The sequence below is a fragment of the Microcaecilia unicolor genome, chromosome 10 (assembly GCF_901765095.1).
Source record: "Microcaecilia unicolor chromosome 10, aMicUni1.1, whole genome shotgun sequence".
Taxonomy (NCBI): domain Eukaryota; kingdom Metazoa; phylum Chordata; class Amphibia; order Gymnophiona; family Siphonopidae; genus Microcaecilia; species Microcaecilia unicolor.
Window position 1 is genome coordinate 190,465,439 of NC_044040.1, and position 16,786 is coordinate 190,482,224.

At 44.2% G+C, this 16,786-nt stretch overlaps 1 pseudogene; it reads right to left on the bottom strand.

Annotated features, from left to right (window-relative positions):
• Nucleotides 1-234: 234 nt before the first annotated feature.
• LOC115478372 overlaps nt 235-16,786 on the bottom strand; it is a 64,343-nt pseudogene continuing 47,791 nt past the window's right edge.

Here is a 16,786-nt window from a genome sequence, read left to right on the forward strand (position 1 = left end):
ACATGCAGCCAAGACCTGCCATTTTGCTCTCGCTATTAGTTGTTCAAGCTCAGAGAGAGCAAGGCTGGGATCTGGCACCATGAGCCTTCATTAGCAGTACTTGAGGACGTCCCCCCTGTTTTTAGATCTCTCCTCTCTCCCCCATCACGTGCATACTTTAATTGGGCTGGAGGACATGTAGCGTGACTCCCTTTTAAGTCTGAGGATCAAAAGCTGTACTTGGCAATCTAGGCATTACTTCATGGTGGCAACGTCTTCATCCCCTGGGGATGTAAGCACTCCCAGACTTGGCCAACCTAGAAAGAAGAAGTCATGATATGGAATAGAACCAGGAATCTTCTTTAGCTTGGAACCTAAATTACTAAACCTATAACCAAGAAAGCTAGATGTGTCTTCATATTCAATGATAAAAGGGATGGAACGACTTCCCTATGAGGAAAGGCTAAGATGGTTAGGGCTCTTCAGCTTGGAGAAAAGGCGGCTGAGGGGTGATATGATAGAAGTCTACAAGATAATGAGCGGAGTAGAGTGGACAGATGTGAAGCGTTTGCTTACACTTTCACACAATAATAGAACCAGGCAGTGGCGTAGCCACTTAGGGCTCAGGCCCACCCAACAGTAGCACACATTTAGCGGTAGCTGGTGGGGATCCAAAGCTCCGTCAGCTGAAGACTTCCGCCTAATGGTAACAAAAACGCTACTCTCAACGATACCGGAACCTGCGAATGCTCAGTTTTCAGCACATGCCTTCTGCAGACTGCCAAGGTGGAAAGAAGCGTTTTCCTGCCAGTTTAGATATTTTTTTGGTGGTGGTGGTGTGGAGAACACTTGGTGCCCACCCACTTCTTGCCTAGGCCCACCCAAATCTGTTGTCGGGCTACGCCCCTGGAACCAAGGGGAACACAAGATGAAGCTAGAATATGGTAGATTTAAAACAAATAGGAGAAAGGTTTTCTTTACTCAGCGTGTAGTTGCACTCTGGAACTCGTTGCTGGAGAATGTAGTGACAGCAGCTGGCCTTACGGAGTTTAAAGGGGGGTTTGGACAGATTCCTGAAGGAAAAATCCATTGAATATTATTTTTTTTTTTTTGGGGGGGGGGGGGGGGTTGCCGGGTTCTTGAGGCCTGGATTGGCCGCTGTCGGAGACAGGATGCTGGGCTTGATGGACCCTTGGTCTTTTCCCAGTATGGCGGTGCTTATGTACTTATGTACATTTGATCTCACTGCATGATATTGGAATACACAAAGGACATAAACTATAAGAAAGGAAAGTGGTGATAAAAGTTGTAAACCAAAGAAAGTCCAGAAGAATTCTAGAAGAAATGTATCTTCAATCTTTCCTCAATTTTTAACGAAATTTTCTGCAATTACAAAGTAACCCAAACCAACAGCATTGTTAAAGGCCTTATGCACTCATGCAGCGATTACACAGTGTCAGAGACGTCCAACTTGTTGCCATAGAGACAGCAACATGAATGTTACATTTTTAACTCCCTTTTTATACTTTCCTTTAGCTGACCAGAAAGTCTCATTATCTCCCTATTCCGTTCTTTCCTTTCTTGGATGACAAGAAAAGCTCCCGGGGGTTCAAAGTCATCAGATCCGATAAACATCTCTCAGGGATTTGGAACAGGATCTTTCGCTGTTTGTATTCAAGGACTTTCTTTTGACCTTCAGCTAAACTTATACTCATTAATTTGCATGCAAGCATTTAACATCTGCTGAGGAATATGCAGCCAAAACTGGCTCTTTCTGTATCAAAATAGAAATTTTGGAGAGCTCTTTGGCAAGAATACCAAAACCATGCTGTTCATTTTTGCTCTTTCTGTATTTTCTCTCTTGGTGGTCTCTTTTTCTTCATACCTTTACCCTGATAGCAGAGCAGCCCTAGGAGCAGCAGTCATTTCATTCTTTCCTAGCCCTAAATGTAACACAAATAGAGAGGGTAATACAGCATACATAGAAAGTATACAAACAAAAAAGCAACACTGGGCCTTCAAGACTGGGACAATTGAAGTTCTTTATTAATAAGCGACCCGACACGGGCCGTGTTTCGGCGTTGAGCAACCCCTGCCTCAGGGGTCAAAGAATAGCTCTGTGACATACACACGGTGTAGGTTCAATGCCCCAATATTGAATGATTGTAATCACAGTTCGCCGCACTTGCGAAAGTAGAGCTCTATAGAGAGCCTGGCCTACTAGCGCTTTTGTGCAAACGAGAAGGCTTTCTATAGAGCTCTACTTTCGCAAGTGCGGCAAACTGTGATTACAATCATTCAATTTTGGGGCATTGAACCTACACCATGTGTATGTCACAGAGCTATTCTTTGACCCCTGAGGCAGGCCTAACCCTAAATGCATCAGGAATATATGGGCATTTCTAGCTTATTTTTAGTGCGTGCTAAAAATACTAGCGCGCCTTTGTAAAAAGACCCCTCAGACAGGTCCATCTATGCCACTGAAAACCTGGTGTAAAGACCCACGTCTACAGGTAGGTGCGTTCCTCTGAATTCCATAACAACGCATTTGAGTAATGGCCTGACACACCCATACTCCTCCCATGATGATACCCCCTTTTCAGCTATGAGCATTAGAGATTTACACACTCCTCTTTTTAGAATATGCCTAAAAAGAAGCACACGCAAATTCTAATTATTGCTAATTAGTAATACTTGGTTGTTATCAGCCAATTATTATCACTGATTGGCTCATTCTCAATTAAGATTTGCATGCAAATTGGGCCCATGACCAATTTAATACAGACTACTCGCTGCACCTTATATAGAACTAGTCGTTAAGCCCCTTAAAACGGGCAAGATTTTGGTTTTTGTTTCCCTCCCCTTCCATGTTCCAGGCCCTCCTCCCCCTTCCTATTTGCATAGTTCAAGTGCTTCTCCCCTCCGTGTTCCTTGGCATATCCCTCCCTCCTTCCCTCCTTGGAGCCTCCCTTGTAAATGTGACGCCGCAGGCTCCTCCCCTCCGTCCCTGAAGTCTGCTGCTCCGAGTTGCACTCCCCCTCCTTCCCTCCCCCCCCCCCGTGTTCCAGGTCCTCCTCCCCCTTCCTATTTGCTGGAGTCTGCGGTTGTGTGCGAGAGGTGCTTGTCTGCTGTTGCTCTCCCCTTGACAGCTGTTCCGTGAGTCCAACGCATGCGCAGAACGTTGATGACAGGCGGGACATTGATGACAGCTGCTCTCTACTGCGCATTTGCGGGTGAGTCGGTCACCTCTCATTTATATAGTTAGATGTGGAGGATAGTGATGATATTCAGCCACTATACAATAGATAGGTGATTTACTTTAAGCCTGCTAAAAGACCAGTCCTAAAGCAAACTACCTAGATATATATATAGGACGTTGCAGCTATATGTATAGACTCCAGCAGTGACCATGTACTTTGTATGATCTGTGCCACTGCCTTTTCACATATCAGTGCTGAATATACATAGGGCCCGATAATCAGCCTACAGCAATCAGCGTTTTGCTGACCACTGCTGGTGCTTTACCCGGAAATTCAATACTGGGCCACGTCTGGCTCCGGCAATGAATTTCTGGATATACGGAGCCAGCGAAAACATAGCCGGATAAGTGTGATATTCGGCATTTAACTAGCTATGAAGAATCATATAAAGATAGAATTGTGTTTTATGCAGTTATCTTAGCCGGTTTAAATGCTGAAAATTTAACCGGCTAAGAGGCCCTTTTACAAAGGTACACAGGTGCCTATGTGCATCCAACACGTATGAAATTGGCACTACCGTCCGGCTATCACGTGACCTGGGCAGTAATTCCATTTTTGCTGCGTGCCTAATACATGTGTCTTGACACCTGGTTAGTGCGTGAGACCTTACTGCTAAGTCAGTGGGTGGTTGTAAGGCAGCCCAAAAATGGACGTGTGCTGGTTTTAATTTTGCTGTACGTCCATTTTCCAGCCCCCAAAAAAACACAACTTTTTTTTCCAGGCGCGCTGAGCGAATGGAGCTGCGCACATCCGAAACACGTTCCTACACTAGCGCAGGTCACTTTTAGGTGCGCCTTAGGAAAAGGGCCTCTAAGTGCCAACTCCGCCCCCGGAAAGCCCCCAAAACAGTCGGTTTCGGTTTGGACGCTAACCAGGCGCTGTCTAATTTAAGTGCACCCGAAAGTACCTGGTTAACCCCAGACAGGTGATTTATATATTTCAACTTGTTTATTAATTTTAACTTTTAACAAGAATAGACTTGTTAATGAAATACAGCCATAATAATTCGCGGAAATTAACAATATTTCTAAAGGAAAATAATACATAGAAGTAATAAATACTTCACAATATAATTCTACTACATTGCAACATGATATTTGCTTCCTTAGACCTCATTAATTGGAGGAGGCGAAAAGAGTTGGCGAAGAATATTACAATAAATCATCAAAAATAACAAGAGGCGTAATATTCCCAAAATTTCGTTATCACAGTTGTTTAGAGTCCAGAAAAGATTTTAGGCTATCAGTTGAATAAAAGGTGTATTTAACCTGACCCAGTCTAATAAGGCATTTGCACAGGTAGGCAAGGAAAAAAGGTCCCCCCTATCTCAGCAGTTCTTGTTTTTAATGCCAGGAAGGCTTTCCTTCTCTGTTGGGTCGATTTCGTGACGTCAGGGAAGATCTGAACTTTAATACAACCAAAACAGGTCAGACAGGTGATTTAAATGGCCATCAGCATCTCCTGGCTGTTTAAATCATTTTGAATATTGGGCCCATATTTGTTGATATGCCATGGCTGAGATCTAAAAAATAATATTGAATATTCAGGGCTAATTTTGAACGCTGACTGCCGCAGGCTGAATATTGATTGGTGAGATGCTAGAGCTGTTCCATCGCACCAAAAATGTGATGCCAGTGTTTTTCAGGATAGTCAAAAAATGTTGTGCATCAAACCAACTTTTTCTAAACAACAACTTAAGCATTTTTTTTTACTTTGCTTCTGAATGTTTCATATTCAAAGCATCATGAGCCAGCATGTGGTAGAACATTCAGACTCATCCAGGACTCATGAAGGGTAATTTTATAATGTGCAAATATAAAATGAATAATTAGCTAAGCCGCTAGAGAATAATCCAAATTCACTTACAAACTGTTATTTTGTGAAATGGAGAAAAGGACCTACCTCCCCCACCCCCCAGCATATTGTTAGCATACTGGGTCACTTTTAATCATATGTAACCCAGCTTCTCGTTCAACCCGGTGTTTTTAAATTTAAAAAATATGAATTTTTTTAAGACACCATACATTTTTCTCTTATTGAGAACCTTAAAATACCTCAAAATTCACAAATTATCACATAAACCATTTAATAAAATGTCCCACTCACGGCCACAATTAACGGAAACCGAAAATGTGCATTTTTTTAGATTGCAGGATCTCTGCACCTGAAACACCCTTACTTAGCCACAAAATAACCGCATCCAACTAGAAACACATCTGAATCAACATGAACGTATCTAAATCTGCACTACCCAAGCTGCAAAGGACTCAAATACAAATCAACTTACGCGCCCAGTTTTTCCTACATAAGCACACAACTGTGGAACACATTACCAAAAGCCTTGAAAGCTACGAACGACCACCTAAACTTCCGGAAAACACTAAAAACTAACCTGCTTAAAAAGGCATACCCTACCGATCCAACATAAATGCCTGATCTCTGCAGCACAACAAAACTAAAGAACGTAATGGACGTAACACAACTCTTCGGTTGTACGATTCCCTAATGTGGCTGTACCACATGAACTTTATCTTACCACAACATCACTTTGTATTTGTTTACACCGGAGTCTGCAAACGCCGCTCCGGTACTATGTAAGCCACATTGAGCCTACAAATAGGTGGGAAAATGTGGGATATAAATGTAACAAATAAATAAAATAACCCATCTCAATGGTAGCCCACATTGATAGCTTCCTCCTTATCCCCCAAATTCTATAAATGGTGTTTAAAATTGCATGTGCAAATTTGGGCATGTGCCCAATTTGTGTATGCCTTTTAATTGAGTGATGAGCCAATTAGTACCAATATTTGGACACTAACAATCAATTATTGATACTAATTGGCAAAACAATTGAGGGGTCCTTTTTACCAAGCTGCGGGCCCTTTTTCCTGCAGCGAGTGAAAAGGCCTCCAGACACACATGGCCATGTGGTAAGAGAACTCCTACCACACGGCCATGCGGCGGGGAGCCCTTACTGCCACACACTGAGGTGGTGATAAGGGCTTCCGCGCTAACCCAGCAATACTGGGTTATTGCCGCTCAAGCCATTTCTAGGGGTTTTCTTTTTCCCCCAGAAATGGCACATCCGCTCAGGGTGGGACTACTGCCGGCAGCCGCACATAAGATACGCACATAAAAATTTCAGTGCTCAACTGGGAGGGGCATAGGCAAGTCAGGGACATACACTAAAGATGCACACACAGTATTATAGAATTTACTGGATCTGCGCCTAATTTAGACAGGAGAATTTACACCAGCTTTCAGTGTGCCCAGTGTGTGGTGGTGGTGGCCAAAAATGCAAACAGGATGCTAGGAATTATTAGGAGAGGGATGCAAAATAAAACCATTTTACTGGTCCCATATTGTACAAATATGTGTTGCTTAGAGACCAATGTTTCAGATCCATGTTAACTCCTACTGAATGCAAGCTTGTAAGTACCTTGTTTGCCTTAGCTTTGAAGATTGTTTTCATGCACTGGAAATCTTTGAACCAAGCCACACACTAAGAATGGTGGAATCTGATGTTTCAGACTTATAGATATGAAACTTCTCTTGCTAAAAAATCACCCCATTTTATCCTATACTAGTAAAAAAGGCCCGTTTCTGTTTTAAAGGAAACAGGCGCTAGCAAGGTTTTATGTGGATGTTTTTTTTTGTAACCAAACAGTTGTTAGAAAAGTGTTCTAATCAGAAGGAATGTCTGTGTAGTTTGTATAATGTAGAAGATGCTCCATGTTTTTTTTGTGTTTTTTTTTTATTTGTAACTCGTGTTGTTGTGTTGTACCAGCATGTACAGTAATCCTCTTCCCATGTATGTGTGTGTGAGAGTGTGTCTGTCACAGACACACTGAGTGTGTGTGTATGTGTGTATGAGAGAGTGTGTGTGACAGCGACTCACAGAGAGTGAAAGACTGTTTGTGTGTGTGTGTGTGTGAGAGAGAGAGAGAGAGAAAGAGAGAGAGAGTCTGTGTGTGACACAGTGTGCCAAAGTGTGTGTGTGTGTGTGTGTTTACCCAGATGAGTTTCGTTTCCATTTCTCAGCTGTCTGAATTTGGCCCACCCCCCCCCTCCTTCCGTTCTACGCTGCACATAGGACACTTACCCAGAACAGTTTTGTTTGCACTTTGCAGCTGCCTGTCAGGTGCCTCTGTCATGGCAGCAGGAGTTGCCTATTCTGTCAGTGGTGATTCTGCAGTGCGTTCGCTGAGCGCATCAGGGTCGGGACGCCGGCAGGGTCGCAAGCTGCAAGTTTTTGTGAGGGCGGGCGGCACTTTCAGCACGGTGCTTCGGGAGGCCGGCAGTGTTGTCTGCTGAGCTGGCTGTTTAGGGCGGGCGCACTTTCGGGAGAGCGTTTCGGGAGGTTGGCAGTTTCCTCAGCTGCTAAGTGTTCTGAGGGCGGTTTGCGAGTGCAACAGGTTCGGGCGGGCAGGCGGCAGTCTCGAGCCTTTTGTGCTTGCCAGCTGTTGATTTGGGAGGGCGGTAGGCAGTCTCGAGCCTCTTTTGTTTGTTTATTTGTTTCGCGCGTGCCACTTGTTCGTTCGAGCAGCTACTGACGTCATGTGATCTACACTGCATGGCAGACCACCTCTCAATGTGCCACGGTCCCAGGCACAGAACGTTGGAGGTGAGAATTATTATATAGGACAAAGAGAAGTGGTCTCCGCTCCTGGCTTAGTTCAAAGATGCATGTTGAGAAGCATTAGATTCTTCACCCCCCCCCCCATTTTTTTTTCTCTTTCCTTTTTTTCTTTTCATTCTTTCCATATGTATAATATTGTTGAAACTCTGATTTGTTCTGTTATTCTTCTGTAAACTAACTCAATAAAAATAGCGGACTTAAAAAAAAATGCAAATAGGATGCTAGGAATTATTAGGAGAGGGATGCAAAATAAAACCCAAAATATTATAATGCCTCTGTATTGCTCCATGGCGCGACCTCACCTTGAGTATTGTGTTCAATTCTGGTTGCCGTATCTCAAAAAAAGGAATTAGAAAAGGTTCAAAGAAGAGCGACCAAAATGATAAAGGATGTGGAACTTCTCCCATATGAGGAAAGGCTAAAGAGGTTAGGGCTCTTTAGCTTGAAAAAGAGACAGCTGGGGGGGGGGGGGGGGGGTATGATTGAGGTCTACAAAATCCTGAGTGGTGTGGAGCGGGTGGAGGTGAATCGATTTTTCACTCATTCAAAAAGTACAAAGACCAGGGGACACTCATTGAAATTGCATGGGAATACTTTTAAAACAAATAGGAGGAAATATTTTTTTTCACTCGGTTTTATGCTCTGGAACTCGTTACAGGAGGATATGGTAATGGTGGTTAGAGTATCTGGGTTTAAAAAAAGGTTAGGACAAGTTCCTGGAGGAAAAGTCTATCAGTCTCTTACTGAGATGGACATGGGGGAATGGGGGAAGTCACTGCTTGCCTTGGGATTGGTAGCATGGAATGTTGCTACTCTCTGGAGGAAGGAACATGGAATGTTGCTACTAGTTGAGATTCTGAATGGAATCTTGCTACTTTCTGGGGTTCTACATGGCATGTAACATAGTAACATAGTAACATAGTAGATGACGGCAGAAAAAGACCTGCATGGTCCATCCAGTCTGCCCAAGACAAACTCATATGTGTATACCTTACCTTGAATTTGTACCTGTCCTTTTCATGGCACAGACCATATAAGTCTGCCCAGCAGTATTTCCCGCCTCCCAACCACCAGTCCCGCCTCCCATCACCGGCTCTGGTACAGACCGTATAAGTCTGCCCTCCCCTATCCTCGCCTCCCAACCACCACCCCCTCTTCCCCCCACCTGCTCTGCCACCCAATTTCAGCTAAGCTTCTGAGGATCCATTCCTTCTGCACAGGATTCCTCTATGCATATCCCACGCATGTTTGAACTCCGTTACCATTTTCATCTCCACCACCTCCCGCGGGAGGGCATTCCAAGCGTCTACCACCCTCTCCGTGAAAAAATACTTCCTGACATCTTTCCTGAGTCTGCCCCCCTTCAATCTCATTTCATGTCCTCTCGTTCTACCGCCTTCCCATCTCCGGAAAAGATTCATTTGCAGATTAATACCTTTCAAATATTTGAACGTGCTCGTATCATATCACCCCTGTTCCTCCTTTCCTCCAGGGTGTACATGTTCAGGTCAGCAAGCCTCTCTTCATACGTCTTGGAACGTAAATCCCATACCATCCTCGTAGCTTTTCTTTGCACCGCTTCCATTTTTTTAACATCCTTCGCAAGATACGGCCTCCAAAACTGAACACAATACTCCAGGTGGGGCCTCACCAACGTCTTATTCAGGGGCATTAAAACCTCCTTTCTTCTGCTGGTCAGGCTTCTTCTTCTGAGAAGGCTGCAGGGTAGGTGGAACAGGTGGTGTCAGAATCCATGGAGGCTCAGGAGCAGGTACCGGTGCTGCCTAGAAGGACCGATGCATCGGTACCTCTCCTGTATTGAGGGGAGCGATCCACTCGGCGCCGACGCTTCGCTACTATTTGGGTTTTTACATGGAATGCTGGCTACTATTTGAGATTTTCCATGAACATTGCTGCTATTGAGATTCTGAATGGAATCTTTCTACTCTTTGGGGGTTCGGCATGAATGTTGCTACTATATGGGATTCTGCCAGGTACTTCTGACCTGGATTGGTCTGTGCTTGAAGGAGGATACTGGGCTAGATGGACCATTGGTCTGACCCAGTACTATTCTTATGTCTTAAGTGCTCTACTATAAACAGCACCCAAATCAGAGCGCTGTTTATAGAATAGCACTCAGTGCTAATTTTTTTCAGCATCACCAATTTGGCCTCATATTACTGAATCTAGTCTTACATGTTTACTAGCTCTGGCTAACCTTAACACGTTCCTTTGAATATCCAGCGCTATCCTTTTCTGACATTTTAACCCTAGATTCTAGGGGGTCTTTTACTAAAAATAGGTGCATGCTAAACACTTAAGATGCCAATGAGGGGGCATAATTGAACGAAATACGTCTATCTCCCGTGGGCGTTTATCTCCGAGAACGGGTCCGTGACGGGGCGGACCGAACCGTATGTTCGAAAAAAATAGACGTCCATGTTTTATTCGACAATTGTGAGCTGGGCGTTTTTGTTTTTCAGCGATAATGGAAAATGAAAGCGCCCAGCTCAAAAACGAATAAATCCAAGGCATTTGTTCGTGGGCGGGGCCAGGAGTCGTAGTGCACTGGTCCCCCTCACATGCCAGGACACCAACCGGGCACCCTAGGGGGCACTTTTACAAAAACAAAAAAAAAGGTAAAAGAGCTCCCAGGTGCATAGCACCCTTCCCTTGTGTGTTGAGCCCCCCAAATCCCCCTCAAAACCCACTGCCCACAAGTCTACACCATTACTATAGCTCTAAGGGATGAAGGGGGGCACCTACATGTGGGTACAGTGGGTTTGGGGGGGTTGGACGACTAATAAGCATTAAGCAGCACAATTGTAACAGGTGGGGGGGGGGATGGGCCTGGGTCCACCTGCCTGAAGTCCACTGCACCCCCTAACAACTGTTCCAAGGACCTGCATACTGCTGCCAGGGAGGTGGGTATGACATTTGAGGGTGAAAATAAAAAGTTGTGAAACATCATTTTTTGTGGTGGGAGGGGGTTAGTGACCACTGGGGGAGTCAGGGGAGGTCATCCCCGATTCCCTCTGGTGGTAATCTGGTCATTTAGGGCACTTTTTGGGGCCTTATTCGTGAAAAGACAGGGTCCAGGAAAAGTGCCCTAAATTCTAGCTACAAACGCATACTTTTTTTCCATTATCGGCGAAAGGCGCCCATCTCTCCTCGGCCGATAACCACGCCCCAGTTCCACCTTCGCCACGCCTCCGACACCCCCCCCCGTCAACTTTGTACGCTTCCGCGATGGAGTGCAGTTGAAAACGTCCAAAATCGGCTTTCCATTATACCGATTTATTCGTTTTTGTGAGATAAACGTCTATCTCCCGATTTGGGTCGAAATCTAGATGTTTTTCTCTTTCAATTATAAGGTGGAATGTATTCCTATAGGTCTCTTTAGCACGTGCCTATTTTTAACGTGCGCTAAAAACACCAGCGCGCCTAAGCAAAAGACCCCCTGGTTTCTTTTAATTGTGAAACAGTTTCCAGGCCTTTTAAACTAGTACAACATTTTTTTATTCTGTTCTGTCATTTAAAAAAACCAAAATTGTAATCTTTGGCTTTCATTTATATTCGTCATGCCCTGTATATATATTTTTTTTCCAAATAAAGAGGCATGCTGTAACTTTGAACTATTTCATATAAGCAGAAATAATTTTGTTGCAACATGTTATAAGCTGAGCTGACAGATATTTGCCACATTTACCTTTATTCCATTTGAAACGTTAGTACAAGGTAGAATTTGTGAACAGGCTGTTAACATTATAAGTTCTTATTTCAGGAAATGTTCTTTTCTATAATGCAGGGGGTGGCATATACTAGCCTATGTTAAGTACTGTTGTAAAGACACTCCTCCCTGCCGACAGAAACTTTATATATGCTCACAAGCTGTTTCTTGCATTCTGCACTTTGGGCTGGGTGATCTCACCAGGTAATTAGAAGGTGCTGTATTATAAAAGTATACCTGTTTGTTCCCTTTTTGTGAAAGCAGACCGAACAATATATACAGCTGATTGCATATTTAACAGATGTTAATCATACTTTGAAGTACTTTATTGAAATATATGCCTTGCTCTGAAGGCATATATAGTCAGCCCTGTTCTTTCTCTTATCGTTTTCCTTCAGGGAGCTGAAGATTAGCAGAAAAAGTCCACCACGGAGGGTGAAGGGGAGGAGGAGGATGGAGGTGGAGGGTGAAGGGGATCTGCTCGGGGGCCAGGAGACAAAACGCTTTCTGACAAGCTAATTTAGATTTCAGGGGTTCTCAAAACTGGTCCTCAAGGCCACAAGCAAGTATGGTTTTCAGGGTAATAAAAGTTACAGTATACATATTAGCTTTTTATATCAAATGCATCCGCTGAATGTTCACTGCAGGTAACCTGAAAATCAATTATAACTGAGAATCCCTAAGCTAATTATAGCTGTTTTTGCATTATACAAGGTCTCCAAACATTGGTAATGTTGCTAGAGGTAATGATCTGGGCTGAAAGCTGCCCGTAAGATGCAAGCTTTTAATAGCCAAATTATTAATCTAGTTCAGGGAGATGAGACCTGAGATCGGTAGTGCAATATATTCAATACTTGGTGCCTGTTTGGTAAGATTGATGAAGACAGTCACAATTGTAATGGGATGGGGGAGGGGGACAGATCCAAGCTCAAAAGGTATTAATTGCTGATAGTGGTCAAAGAGACTTGAATAAAGAACGTTAAATTAATTATTATTGTCATTTTTACAGAGATACAACAGAGACAGCCCCTGTTCTTTGGAACTTACTGTCTTGCCAACATGGATAGAGAAGACTACGGGGGACAAATTAAGAGGCCCTGAGTTAAACAGTGAGGTCATGATTGGAAAGAAAAAAATATAAAAGAACTAAGACTCTTTTATCAAGCCACGCTAGCGGCTCCTGGTGCGGTAATGCCGATAACGCCCATTCATTGCTGAGAGGGAACAGCTAGCACACCTTGATAAAATAGGCCCTAAATATGGTGGATTCTAGGTAGCATTCATAGAGGATGAAGCAAATTTAACTGAGAAAAACTATACCAGAAAGGAATGAGGTCGTTTAGGAGTCTACTTAAGAAAAATAAAAACAGCTTGTGTGGTACATGGGACTCCTAAGTCCTTCCCAAAAGATATTATGACTCTTCAAAAAGAAACTGAGATTATTCCGTCTGACTCCTCTCTCCTGCCTAAGTTCAGCAACTCTTCCTGTCTGACCCTCCCCCATACTCTGGGGTCAGTGTATGTCCCTCTGCCATTCCATCCAGCATCTTTCCCTTTCTCTTCTCCCCCAGTCCAGCCTCCTTTCCTGCCCCTTCCCCACCCTGGTCCATCAGAGCAGCACCTGCATATCTCTCTCTTTCCCCCCACCCTCCAGGTCAGTGTCCTTTCCATCCAGCGTCTTTCCCTGTCTCTTCTCTTACCCCCATACCCAGTCCAACCTCTATCTGTCTCTTCCCCCTGCAAGTCCATATCTATAACTTCTCCCCCTTCCTGGGTCCTGCATATTTTCCTCCTGCCTGCCTGTCCATCCCCTACCCCACCCCACCCCACCCTACACTGGACATCAGGGCAGCACCTTGGCTTCAGCAAACTCTCTTCCACCCCTCTGGCCCCAGTCCAAATCCATAACTTGTCTCTCCCTCCAGAATCCTGTATGTTTTCCTCCTCCTGCCTGCCCTGTCTTCCTTCCCCATCCAACCCCATCCAGGACCATCAGAGCAGCACCTTCACTCAGCTCTGGATGCTCTCCCAAAGGTTTAGCCAGCCAGCCAGCAAAAAAAGTCTCTTCTGCCTCCCCTATTCCAGTCTCTGCCTCTTAATCCAGAGGAAGGAAATCTGTTTTTTACCCAGGCCCTCGTAATCCTGCGCCTTCCCTTCCTCTCGGTTCCAATTTCTCCCTGCCTTAGTCCTGCTCCTTCCTAACCCCCCCCCCCCCAACCTGTTCCAGTCTCTCTCTTAGTCCCAGTCTTTCCTTCCCCCTCCCCCAAAGAAGCAGTTCCACATTTCCCTTGGATTTCTTCCTGCTGCGGCGTGCAGCGCTGCCAGTAGCGGTCTGCACTCTAGTGATCACGGCAGACCTGCCTTGGGGACTTACCCTTCTTTCTGTGACATGTCCCACCCTTGTGGAAACAGGATGTTACATCAGAGGAGGCGGGACACATCATAGGGGGAAGGCCAAGTCCCCGAGGCAGGCCTGCCACAATCGCTAGAGTTCAGACCTCTACCAGCAGCACTGCACATCGCCGCGGACTGCTACAGTGTGTGAGAGTTGGGGGGAGGGGGAACGGGATTCACAGGGCCGGCTATCAGTGTGGCAGTGCAGAAACCTGAAGAAGGTGACAGGTCCCACAGGCTGCAACGCTAATGGATTATTGCTTTTTCTTTCCTGTTGTGCTGTTGTGCTCTGCGTGGTACCATGGGGAGGCTTGTCAGGTCTTTTTGTGACTGGGGAGGCTTAGCAGTGGCGTGGCCGGGGGGGGGGGGGGGTGCCAGGGGAGCGGCCGCTCCCCCAAATGGAGTTCTGCCAGCTCCGGCGCCTATTTTTTTCTCAATGTGTTGCATTGAAAATGTGCATCAGCACCGGCGGAGGTCTGCTCTCGTTCCCCCTGCATCGTCAACCTGGCTCCGCTTCTGAGGCTTAGCCTCCTCAAGTTTCTTATACTGGGTGCCTATGGCTGACTGTACATTCCTCAAAATGATGCTTCTGTGCTCAATGATCCTGGTCTTAACCATTCTTTTTGTTTTACCCAGATGAAGGAGTCCACAGGGATATAAGATCACAGAAACAACATGCTCTGAATTGCAATTAGTGGAATGTCTCAATTTGAAAACCTGTCTAGCAGTTGGATATATAAATTCAAATAATATAACACAATGTATATAGACTGAACAAGATGCACATTCTGAATGACCTATATATAAAACTGGTAAAACTGATAGTACTAACCTTTCTCTGAGGTTGCATGCCGTGAGTAAGCTATCACCAGCTTCTTGTTCTGAAAACATTCATGAGACTCTAAAATATGCCAGTGTCTTTTATTATTCGCTGAATGTCTCCTGCATGATAAGAAAACCTCAGGGTACACAAAATGTTAGGTTAAAGTTTCTCGTCTACAGGATCTTGCTTTCCTCAGACTATCAGAAATACATTTATTGGGATATCCACTCTGCATCAAATGATTGATCATCAAAGCAGCCTGGTAATCCAACTGTTCCGTATTTGTACAGAGCCTGCATAGTCTAAGAAACTGAGGTAAGTTGTTTTTCAAGCTCCTATTGTGAAAGCTGGTAAAATGTAAGTATGTATTTTTGTCAGTTGGCTTTTATAGGCCTTAGTAATGAATTGGTATCTAGATTTCTTGATCAATATATCTAAATAAGGAATTTCTTGTTCATGATATTGCATTTTGAAGTGCAGATTAGAGTCTCTTGAATTTAACCATTGATGAAACTCTAACAATCTATGAACTTCTCCTTTCCGTAGTAGGAAAATATCATCAATATTGATATAGTTTGACCATCTCAAAATTTGCAACATATAAATTGGCAATATCTGGAGCCATAAATATGCCCATGGCGGTACCTTTCACCTGTTGGCAGTATTTATTCTGAAAGCAAAAATAGTTATTGGTTAATGCAATTGTTGTGATGGTGTGCATAAATTGGTTGGGTACCCTACAGAATATAGTCCTACTAGCCGTTAAGCCCGTAACAACGGGCTAGTTTTTTGTTTTCCTATGCCCCCCCCCCAGTCCACCAACCCTGCTCTCTCCCCTGCCCTCCCCCCAGAGTCTGTTTCCCTCAGTTCCGCCCCCTCCTTCCCTCCCTGCTCCCTCCTCCTCCGATTTCCACGCCCATGTCCAAGCCCTCCTCCCTATTGGGCTGTACTGCTGGTGGAGGCGGGGCTTGGACTTCTACACTCTCAGTGTTCCGACTCTACTGTGCTTTTGCAGGTGAGTCGGTCACTTGCCGTTTATATGTTTGATTCTGGAGTACTTCTCAATGACAGTCCAGGCTTCAACTTGTGGTATATTGGTGTATAAAGTGTCTATGTCAAGAGTGACCAAATATATATTCTCTAAAAGGTTAATCATATGAGAAGAATCCCTAATGTAGGACTCAATCGGAGGCACCAATGGTCTGAGGAAAAAAAAATAAAAAAATTTAGATAGGGGTTCAAGGACAGAATCATTCCAGATATGATAGGACATCCAGGATCAACTGGATTTATGGACCTTAGGTAATACATAAATGGTCAGAATGACCGGACTCTCAACAACCAATAAATCCGGCCCCAAAGGCAAATTCTACTAACTGTATAATCTCAACCTGAAGGCTGGCAGTAGGATCAGTGTTGATCTGAACATAATATTGAGTATCAAAAATCTGCCTCTCAATTTCATTAATGTGTACAAGTTTATCTAACACCACAGTACCTCCATCTTTATCTGCCAGTTTGATCACAATATCAGTATTAAGCGATAAGGCTGTCAAAGCTCTGTACTCAACTTGACTCGGATTATGAAACGCTTTATGCCAACTTTGGGCAACCTATATAGAATTTGGGGTATAAGGGCAATTCTATAAAAGGGCGCCTATTTTTAGGCACCCAGAAGACACCTATTTGGATCCTATCTTATAAAGGAAAGTAGGCACCAATTTTCCTCTACAGAATACTAGTGTAGCAGTGGCTAATACGGATGTATTATTTAGGTACGACCACTTACATATAGATTGTGCCTGGATTACTAGGATATGAGGTGGAATTGCAAATTTTGAAAATAAAAAGTGTAAGACATTTGTTGCTGTAGTTAGCATTTCTTAATTTATCAATTTGTTTCGGAAAAAAGTATTGAGATGCATTCTTTTCCAGATTTTATTTTGTGTATACAGTCT